Source organism: Mus caroli, chromosome 12 (genome assembly GCF_900094665.2).
Source record: "Mus caroli chromosome 12, CAROLI_EIJ_v1.1, whole genome shotgun sequence".
Classification (NCBI taxonomy): Eukaryota; Metazoa; Chordata; class Mammalia; order Rodentia; family Muridae; genus Mus; species Mus caroli.
The window spans coordinates 74,522,032-74,532,726 of NC_034581.1; the positions used below are offsets into that span (position 1 = coordinate 74,522,032).

A 10,695-nucleotide genomic window follows, 5' to 3' on the forward strand; every position below is an offset into this window, starting at 1 on the left:
AGAGAAACCCTGTCTCAAAAAACCAAAGAAAAAAACAGTCTCAGCACCCAAGAAGCAGAGGGAAGATGGTTGCAAGTTCAAGGCCAGCCCCAGTTGCATAGAGAAATCAAGGGCAACTATGACTCATAAAAATGATAATAGCAATAATTATAATAAATAAAATCAAATTGATATAAATAATATATAAATATATGAAAGAAAATTGTAATAGCAATAATAATGGAGACAACCCTGGGATCCCTACTCACCCATCAGCTGCAGGTTCTTTGACAGCAGAAATGACACCTGCCACTCTCCAGCCTTCCAAGTCTCAGTCTTGTCACCTGTGAAACAGCACTGTTGCCTCTTATGCTGCCTCCTTGTGAAGTTAGAAGTAGACAATGAACATTTTAAAATGTCCCGACTGAGACTAGAGAGATGGCTTAGCCGCTAAAAGCACTGGCTGCTCTTCCAGAAGATGGAGTTTAATTCCCTGCGCCCACACAAAGGTTTACAACTGTCTATAAATCCAGTTCCAGGGGCTCCGATACCCACTTCTGGCCTCCACAGACACTGCATGCATGTGGTACACAGATATATGTTCAGGCAAACTCTCATACACATAAAATTAAAATACTATTTTAAAGTGCCGTGGTTTCTCAAATGCTCTCAGAGCCTAGGCAATTATCCGTTATTAACATAATGTTCCCTGGCACTTGACAGAAGTGGTCTGTAGGGGGCAGGGAATAGAGGGAAGTTACTTAGGTAACTCAGCCAGGTTAGCCAGGAAGCTCCCACCAGCCTGCTTTAATGAGTTCCCCTTAATCATAGTGGCCTCTCTCCCAGTGCCTGGCTCTTTCTGAACTCTCCATGAACTCTGCAGTCCCTGGCTCACCCACATAAGCCCATGGTCGCTCTCCCCAACAAGATGTAGGCCCATCCCAACAACAGAGCCCCCCACTAGCTCCCAGGTCAGGCTTTCCTCAGCTCCCATCCTTCATGAACCTATGGGGGTTCCCACACCCCCTCCTTTCTCACTGAAGTAACAGAAAAATAAACCACAGGCTGGCTAGCCCGTCTCTAGAGCAGATGGGGTCTCCAGTTCACTCAGGTGTCCTGGGGGCATCACTGTGTGGCACTGGGAGGTAGGAGGCCTTGGGCCAGCTTGGTATCCCCCAACCTTGGGTTCCTCCCATTCTCTGCACCCCATACTAAATCCAAGGGAGGGGCTGGGAACTAGCATTTCCTAATCCTTTATTATGTGCTGGGCTCTTTGCCCATATTCACACTACTACTCCCATTTAACAGATGAGGAGAAACAGGTTCCCAGATCTATGGCAGGCAAGGCATAGAGGAGCGAGGAGAAATATAAATCCAGGGCTCTTACCCTCAGCTTGGGTGCGAGGGTGGATCCCACATTCACAGTCATCTGCTGAGTCTATGCACAGCAGATTTAGTGGAGCAGATCAAAGAAAACAAAGTTCTCTAGGCTCTGGGTTCTGAGATTAGGATCTCCATAAGTACTGGAAATGGCTATGAAAAATAAAGACTTGCTATTAGGGTGGCTATCTTTTCATTGTTGCATTATTTTCTCCAAAAAAAAAAAAAAGTTCTCAGCAACCTCTTTTCCCAGAGTGAGCAACCAATTCAAATAAACAGCAGCACTAATATCCATGGACCACTTACTATGCACCAAAGCTCTTTATAGGAGTGTTCCCATGGAATCCAACAGACTGTACAGTGGTCTCTGTTAACCTGCTCTGTGGGTACTGAGACTAAGATGAAGATATTTGCTGCAGATCACTAAGCTAGCGAGGAGGTTTAACCCCAACAGTCTAATATTACGCCTTTTGCCCATTGTTCTCATTGTCTAACCCAATGAAGGGACCTCCTATGTGCTGTGTCAGAGAGTCAATAAAGAAACAGGACCAAAGCTGTTAAATACAGTGGAAGAAGGATGAGAGGGAGAGAAGAGAGAGGGAAGGAAGCCTGGCAGGCTGGAGGATGGATGACCTTACGAACATGGAAGAGTTGAGGCGCTTGTCTGTGAAGTTGTAGCACCTCCCCTACTGTACCCTAGAGGGTGGGACAGGGATAGTAGGCAGATGCAGAGTGTCTGGGGACACACCCTGCCTGATGGACCGCCTCTCGGTGCTCAGCTTGCCTCCCACCAGTCCTATTCTTGAGCTGAAGATCTCCCAGGACATCATCTGCAAGCCGTTGCCACCACAGACCCACCCAAGCCCCGGGCACAGAACACACCATTGGCTAAGCTTTGGGAAGGAAGGACCACTGGGTGAAGAAGACAAGCTCCTGTTCTAGGCATCCTCACATGAGAAGAGCACCCTCCCCCATTTGTGTTCAGAGAGTAGTCAGTCTCCTAGGGTCCCTCATCTCCTGTTCCAAGAAGTCTGTTACTGCAGCCTCTCTCTTCCTCCAGGCCCCCTCCCTACCTCCCTTCCTTCCAGCCCTGTGTTCTCTCCTCTGCTGCTTCCTCAGCACCTCACACTTCCTCCCCTCACAGGTTCCCCTTTCCTCTGCTTGGGAGGCTCTTTCACTGGACCCCAGCTGACCCTGTGGTCGTTCTGCCCACCTTTCAAAATCCACTTCCATATCAGCTCTGCTAAATAATCTTTCCTAAGGTTAGGACCCCAGCAAGGCTTTCATGGCCTACCCTGATGGGGCCATGAGTCGCATCAAAATTCCATTGCCTTTAATCTCCACAAGGGACAGGCTTGGATCTGTTCTGCCCTGACTCCATGCTGCACAGCATAAGGTACAGACTTTCGGGTCCACAGACGTGGTACACTGCAGACTCAGCTTGTTTCAGAGAAGCAAAAGAACGCAGCACGAGGAATTCTTGAATTAGTGTGAACATGTTATCACTAGCTCTGTGGTGGCTGGAGATCCTTTCTCAATTGCCCTGAGACCCACAGATCCTCAGACCAGGAAAAATGCAGTTACGACACCAGCCATTTCCTTGATTAAGGATCCTCTCCCACCAAACCAAGGGTTCAAACCTCCAGCTAGCCACCTTCTGGATAAAAGTCTGGGGGTCAAAGAGAGATGGGTTCAATAAGCCCTCCCTGAAGTCCTTGGCTAGCTGAATGCAAGCTGAATCCAGGAACCCCACACTGCCTTCTGCCCTACCCCCACCTCCCTCAGGAACCAGTCAACAAGAACCTAAGCTTGAATAAACAAGGCCACAGGAAAACCAGTCCCTTATCTGTTACCGGCTTTGCTTCTCCAGCTCAGCCACTTGGCTGGAACGCCAGGAGGAGGGAGTCACCCAGACTCCTCCCATCTCTACTTCATCCTTCCTAGCCGGCTCCTCCCCCAGGAGTGGCTATGCTCCTAGGTCACTGACCCCTACTAGCTGGAGAGGGGAGGCCAAGGCTCTCTTAACAACCCATGTCAAGGCTGAATCTCTGATTGTCAATGCTGGAGAGACTCCTGAGCCCGTAGTCCCACTTTCCTCTTCCTTCTGTCATAGTTGGGTTCTTGCTAGAGGAGGTAGACAGAAGCTGTGGGGTAAGCCATCTGTCAGCTGGTTGAAGGTCGAGGCTCTGGCTTAGACATCTAGGTCAGGAGGTATGCATGTGTGTGCGTCTTCAGGACTAATAGACACTTGCAACAAGATGGATTCATTGGGTTCATTTGTCTCCTGCTGGGGACAAAGTCTCCTGCTGCTCCACAAGTCTGTATAGTGAGATAAAAGGCTACGAAGGATGTGGCCTGGGTAAGTCTAACCGTCTGACCATCTCCATTTGGATTTCTAATTTCATAAGCCTGTTGCTGACCCAGAGAGAGGGGGTGGCAGATTAGCATAGCCCAGGCTGTCACATTACACTGGAGAGATTCCAGTCTGAAAATAAATCTGGAGGTATGAGGTGTTGGGTTCCATGAAGTAAAAATATCTGAGCCACATCCCCTAAGAAAATAGATTCCCATACTTCCCAGAAAGAAAAGAAAAGAAAAACTTACCAGTGAAAGGGGGGTGAGGCATGCTCTTTTCCCCTCACACAGCCACTGGCCTTCTCTCCTTCCACAGTAACAAAGGTACTTCCTGGAGAAGGTCAGGGGTGAGGTAACGTTTATTTTTCCTCAGATATACAACGAGGCAAGATTGAAAACCTGACTAGGTCAGAGCCGTGTGAAGACAGAAAGTTCTCCAGGACCAAAAGAAACACAGACTCCAAGTAGGTAGAGCACAGGCCTGGAGACTGGCGCTGTCGGTACTATGAGACTTAACTTTATGGAAATGAAGTGAGGAAAAAATATATATGTATACGCTCCACAAATAGTCTTGAAAGGGGCACTGGGGGAGAGAAAGTACCTGAGAAGCAAGCCCTGTGGGTGAACCAGAAGGAAGCAAACTACAGCCCGCCCCCAGCGGAAGTGCCCCCAGCGGAAGTACCCCCAGCGGAAGTGGAAGTTTCTGCTTTCCTCTGCTGGGTGGTGGGCTAGAAGGGAGGTTAAAGCGTTTAAGAACCCTTATTAAAGTAGGTTTTGAAACAAATGTAGGCCTACACCCAGTTCTCAGCACTGCCTGGTTTGGAAACATCAGAGCATGCATCTGTTTGCTCCTGTGATTGGCTGCTCTCGAGCTACGGCAGGTTCGAGTTGTTCTAACCCAGACTATAGAGCCTTGAATGCCTAAAACATCTTCTACTGAGAGATAGACCAAAACAAGGGGCCAGAAGGAGCCAGTCAAGGCAAAAGGTTAGGTGTAGTCAGCCTGGCTCTGACACAGAGTGAGAGGTGATCATAGTTTGCCACCATTACCACACCATAGGGAGAAGACGCACAAACTGCTCATCTGAGGCGGGGAGGGTCAGACCGCTTCTCAAAGCCATTTATAGTGTTCTGAAACAAATATGCATTGAAGTCTCTATTTGGGGCCCTTGGGATACACTCCCCTTGGGATACACTCCCCTTGGGATACACTCCCCTTGGGATACACTCCCCTTGGGATACACTCCTCAACAAGGGAAACCAAGACCCTTCGTTCAAGAAACTTGTATTCTAGTCTTATGGTTTTTGTAACTCCATTCCAAGTTCACCAACTGGTTTCCGGCCTCTGGGGTCTGTCACACAAGAATTGGTAAGGCTGGAGTTGTAACCAAAACAACATGGTCCTGGGAGAAAATTAAAAAAGGACAGAGAAAGAACAGATTAGAAGCCCCAGTAATAAACCCAGATGTCTTCTATCAGCAGCTTCCCCACAAAGGTACCAGGAACGCACATTAGTGAAACCTCGCCAATTGATGGTGCTGTGGATTTCTCATCCTGTACAAAACTGAACTCAAAATGGATTGGAGACCTGCATGTAAGACCTGCAGACACTTGGAAGAAAACATAAGGGAAATATTGGAACAGGCAACACCTTTTCAGATATGACTGCCCCCAAAGCACAGGAAACAAATGAACAAAAAATTGACAAATGGAATGACATCAAACCCAGAAGCATCTGCATAGCAAAGGAAACACTCAACAATGGAGAACGAGGGCCAGCTATTCACCCGCTGAAGGGAATCCAGAGGATAGAAGGAACTCACAACACTTAAAAGCAGCAACAATTCAATTTTAAAAGTGGGCAAATAGAGGCCAGAGAGATAGTGCCACAGTTAAGAGCACACTGTGAGCTCTTACTGTGTGCTGTCCTACTGTTGTGTGTGAATCCAAAGGAAATAAAGAGAAGGATAGACCTTCCTTCACATTCATGCTTACTTTGCCACTGTTATAGCAGTCAAGATAGGGAATCAGCCTCAGTGCTCATCAATAGATGAAGAAATAAAGAAATTGTGGTATATATCACAGTGGAGTATCATATAGCCATAGAGAAAAATCAAAATCATGTCATTTACAGCAAAACTAGATGAAATTGAAGGACATCACGTTGTCAAATTAAGCAAACACAGAAAGATAAACACCACACACTCTCCCATGTGAAGTCTGGGGGAAAGTTGTTGTGAATAAAGAATAGCCATGAAGACGTTGGAGGGAGTGGCTGGAGAGGTGAACAAAGGGAGCTTGCATTTGACAAGCTTTTGCTCTGCGTGCGTGTGTGTGTGTGTGTGTGTGTGTGTGTGTGTGTGTGTGTGTAGATATAAAACATTAGCACTGTGGTGGTTTGAATATGCTTGGCCCAAGGAGTGGCACGATTAGGAGGTGTGGCCTTGTTGGGGGAAGTATGTCACTGTGGGGGTGGGCAATGAGACCCTTTTCCTAACCACATGGAAGCCAGTTTTCTCCTAGTGGCCTTCAGATGAACTCTTCAGATATAGAACTCTCAGTTCCTCCTGCACCAAGCCTGCCTGGACCCTGCCATGCTCCTGCCTTGATGATAATGGACTGAACCTCTGAACCTGTAAGCCATCCCCAATTAAATATAACTGTCCTTTATAAGAGCTTCCTTGGTCGTGGTGTAAGTTCACAGCAGTAAAACGCTAAGACAAACACCCAAGAGAATGTACAATTATATATGCTAATTCAAAATCTAATCAAATAAACACCTTTTTTAAATTCATGAGCTTGGACCTCATTGCCTGCAACAGAACAGACTTACAGACCTTTCCCATGGTTTGGGCTAGGGATGTAGCTCAGTCGGTAGGATGTGTCTAGCATACACAAGGCCCTGGATTGGATCCCAAACACCTCAAACTCATCTGTAGTCCCAGCACTTGAGAGAAGATCAGGAGTTCAAGGTCATTCTTACCTACATAACAAATACATAGTGGGCTAGGCCAGAGTCAAACAACAAAGAAAAGCTTTCCATGCCATTGGCTTTGTTACTGTTCATTGGAAGAGTATTGGACTCTTTGTCCTAGACAGAATAAATTTGCCCATACGGTATGCTTTGACCAATGAGGCATGTGTAGAAGTGACAGCTGCTTACCTATGGTGACATTGTATGGTGACTGAGTAGTTCGTCTTATCATGCTCTTTGCCCTACTGTTTATGAAACTGTTCCAAACTGATATGTACCACAGTCACTCCACTAAATGAAAACCGATAAGTTGGAGTGCAGAGGCGACGCTACAGTTAAGATCATGGCTGTTCTGCCAGATCAATTCCCAGTACCCACATGGTGGCTCACAACCATCAGTGATTACAGTTCTAGGGGATCCAACACCCTCTTCTGTCCTCCACAAGCACTAAATTCACAAGCTATACACAAACAAGCCTGCTGGCGACACCCCCAACACATAAAACAAACAAGTTATAACCATAAGGAAAACCTTTGGACTGTTGCCAGCTCATAACGACTTAAAATATTGTTGGAAAATAACCTTTTTGTCACCAGAGCACATCTTGAGTTCATGTTTGTTGGCTAGATGTGGCCCAGGAAAATTGATCTTCTTTCTGTTTATTTCTCTTTGGTTTCTACTGAGGAATGATTGGGCCATGGAGACAACAGTGGGAGAAGTGCAGAGAAGGGAAGTCATTCTGTGAATGACTTCACCTGTGACAGGAACCTGGCATTTTATCCGCTCGTTTTACCCCTGCTAAGATTAAAATCAGGACCCCGTAGGATGGAACACAGGGCTCCCAATATAGGAGCTAGAGAAAGTACCCAAGAGCTGAAGGGGTCTGCAACCCTATAGGAGGAACAACACGATGAACTAACCAGTACCCCCAGAGCTCATGTCTCTAGCTGCATATGTAGCAAAAGATGGCCTACTTGGCCATCATTGGGAAGAGAGGCCCCTTGGTCTAGCAAACTTTATATGCCCCAGTACAGGGGAATGCCAGGGCCAAGAAATGGGAGTGAGTGGGTAGGGGAGCAGGGTAGGGGGAGGGCATAGGGGACTTTTAGGATAGCATTTGAAATGTAAATGAAGAAAATATCTAATAGAAAAAATGTGGGAAAATTAAAAAAAATTTTTTTTTAAAAATCAGGACCCCTTGCTATACTATTGAGCACAGCTGAGTAACATTATCATTGTACATATGTCATTGATTGACTGATGGATTGGGAGACAAGGTGACTTTTGGTAAAGTGCAATGACAACCTGCCAAGAGCCCTGGTCCCCTAAACACCAGTACAATACCATTCCTGACACAACCTCAGAGACTAGACTTCCTCAATTCACATGGTAGACACGTCTGCCAGAGAGGCTCCTGACTCCAGGACCACAGGAGAGAAGCCTGCCATCAGGAGGGCCAGAAGGGCCTGATTGCCTACTGGATCCCAGCCGCCAAGGGCAGTGGTTTAAGGAGAGCCTTGTTCTCTGGCTTGTTGGTCTTACACTAGCTTCAGACCCTTCGTGGAATTGTCCCTTCAACCAGGAAAGTCAATGTTACTCACCTAAGAGAATTTTAGCCCTACCTAGGTCTGAGCAATGGCAGATAAACACAGTCAGTCCTCTGCAGCAAAGATGAGGGAACAACAGAGCACCTTTGTGGTGCCTGAAGCCAACTGCGTGCAGCTTACTTCTCTCTCCACTTTACTGAAACAAAGTGAAGAACTGGGATTCCCCCAGGAAGCTCTCCCTTGAGAAGGTCTCCAACCAACCTCCCAAAAGGGCTCCTCCTGGGGCCTCACTCTTTCCACTAGTCAAGGTTTCCTGTTTCTTCTGTATCCCATAGGTGCAAGTAGGTCTTGGGAGACATTTGTTCATTCAATTCCTGAACAAGACAAGTTAGGATCATCTCCTGTATGTCTAGGCTGTCTATCTACAGCTATCTCAGCACAGCACATCCACAGTCAGTGCCCCTCTGCCTTGGTACCTGGATATTAGACTATTGTCCATCCATAGAAGAATCCTCCTAGCCTAGCACAGCCACTCAGACACAATTGCTGTTGCTCTTTACTAGTTCGGCTTGATGTTTTGCATGCTTTCTGCTTGGCTGGTTTTTATGCCACAGCTCCCTTCAGAAGGTCTCCAATTCTACAGACGGAAAATTTAAGGCTCAGAGAAGTGAGATGCCTTGACCAAGGTCACCTACTTTACAGAAGGCAGAGAGGGCCACGAGATTAACTCGGGTCTATTTGGTACCCAAAACCATGAATTCTTCTAGATCAGCTGCCTCCAAAATCTCAGAGTACAAGTGACTCAGGAAACCCTCTGGGTCAGGGGCTACAAAGACCATTCTCTCTCTCTCTCTCTCTCTCTCTCTCTCTCTCTCTCTCTCTCTCTCACACACACACACACACACACACACACACACACACACACACACTTTTCCTACCCACCATCCCACCAGAGAAGCCCAGTTCTTCTGGGATCCAGATAGGGGTCTCAAAGCCCAAGCACAGAACTTTCTATTGCTGTTCTGGGAGCATGGGAAGCGGGTGTTTTTCTTCCTGGAGGCCTGGGTGGCTGTTTCCTACTGTGATCTGCCCTGGAGAATGGCCGGAAGAAGTGGCTTCCGGCTGAGGCAGTCTCTTCCCACCCTACAGAAAAAAAAGGATTTTTTTTTTGTTTAATCCAAAGTAGCAACTACTTTGCTTTGCACTGAAACAGTGAGAAAGTCAGGAATGGATGAGCTTGGGGGAGTCATTACATTTGCTTTTAGTATAATTGATCTGATTAACTGTATGAGTTCACATTTGTGTGAGTTCACACTTAATAATGGTTGACTCACAAAATACCTGGACATTTAGCAATCTGCTCTCATGAGCCAATACAATAAAGAACCAATTACTTCTTAAGGCTGTTGTAAAACTAATGGGATAATGCCCACGTCCTCTAGCCGGGTGCTGGAACCAGCTGAGCCATATTGGGCAAATTTCCTAACCACTCTGTGCTTCAGGTCTTGGCCATCTCTAAAACGAGGCTGTTGCCTGAATCATAAGTGAACGTGCATATGAAGAACCACAGTGAGACCTGGTGACAATAGTGCTCACAAAGGTACAGGCACTGTCCTGGGCAGCCCCTCCCTGCCTGTACAAAGCTGGTATGCAAAGCATTTCCCTTGCCACCACCTCATCTGAACCCCACTCCTGTCGCCCAGCAGGTGGTTGCTGATATTCCTCCAGGCGCTTCCAGAAGAGGGTAATCCACCAGAGGCAAGCGAGAGAAAAATTACCTGAGTTCTGTGAGCGAAGCAACAGCAAAGCCCGTTGTTGTAGGGCATATGGGAGATACCCAGTGAGCCTTTCAGATAATGAGAGTTAAATTTCATCGAACAGCCCCACTACCTGCCCGAGGGGACTGACCCATCTCTGGACGATCCGGACTGTGTGTGGAAGCAGCTGCTATAAATGAGTTCTCTGCACGAATTTGAAAGGTAAACAGAAAGGCATAGCTCTTGCAGTGTGCTTTCTGCTACCCAGCAGACAGATGCACGTTGCCATTCTCCCTGCTCTGATTCTTCCCTGGAGATGGACACAACAGGTGGAGATGGCCCTATCAACCCTGTGGCTGCCCAAACTTCCTGCAGTGTTTGTGCTGTGGAGGAGAAGAGGCTCCTACACTGGTCAGGGTAGGCTGGAGGGGTGGGAAGGTTTCACAGGATGAAGGGATAAGGGAGGGAGATTGAGGCTGACTCCTTGCTAAGAATGGCTGGAAGGTGTGTGACATAGAGGGATGGCAACTGTTGATCCTCAAAATTATTTCCTCTCAATGCACTGCTTGGGCACATAGAAAACTAACAATGAGGTCTGATGGTAAGTAAGAGTGTTGGGTTTACAGCCCTAGTGCCTCCATCACTCTGGGCAATTCTCCTGGCTCACAATGGCTATAGAGGACCATTTCAAGATATCCAGAA

General features: G+C 47.1%; 1 long non-coding RNA gene across 1 annotated transcript in view; it reads left to right on the forward strand.

The window, feature by feature from the left end:
- Positions 1-10,420, forward strand: part of LOC110307431 — a 23,199-nt gene extending 12,779 nt beyond the window's left edge. Inside the window, exon 3 of the long non-coding RNA XR_002379387.2 lies at positions 9,943-10,420. This is a non-coding gene — a long non-coding RNA (uncharacterized LOC110307431). The remainder of the gene's footprint in view (positions 1-9,942) is intronic.
- The last annotated feature ends 275 nt before the right edge of the window (positions 10,421-10,695 follow it).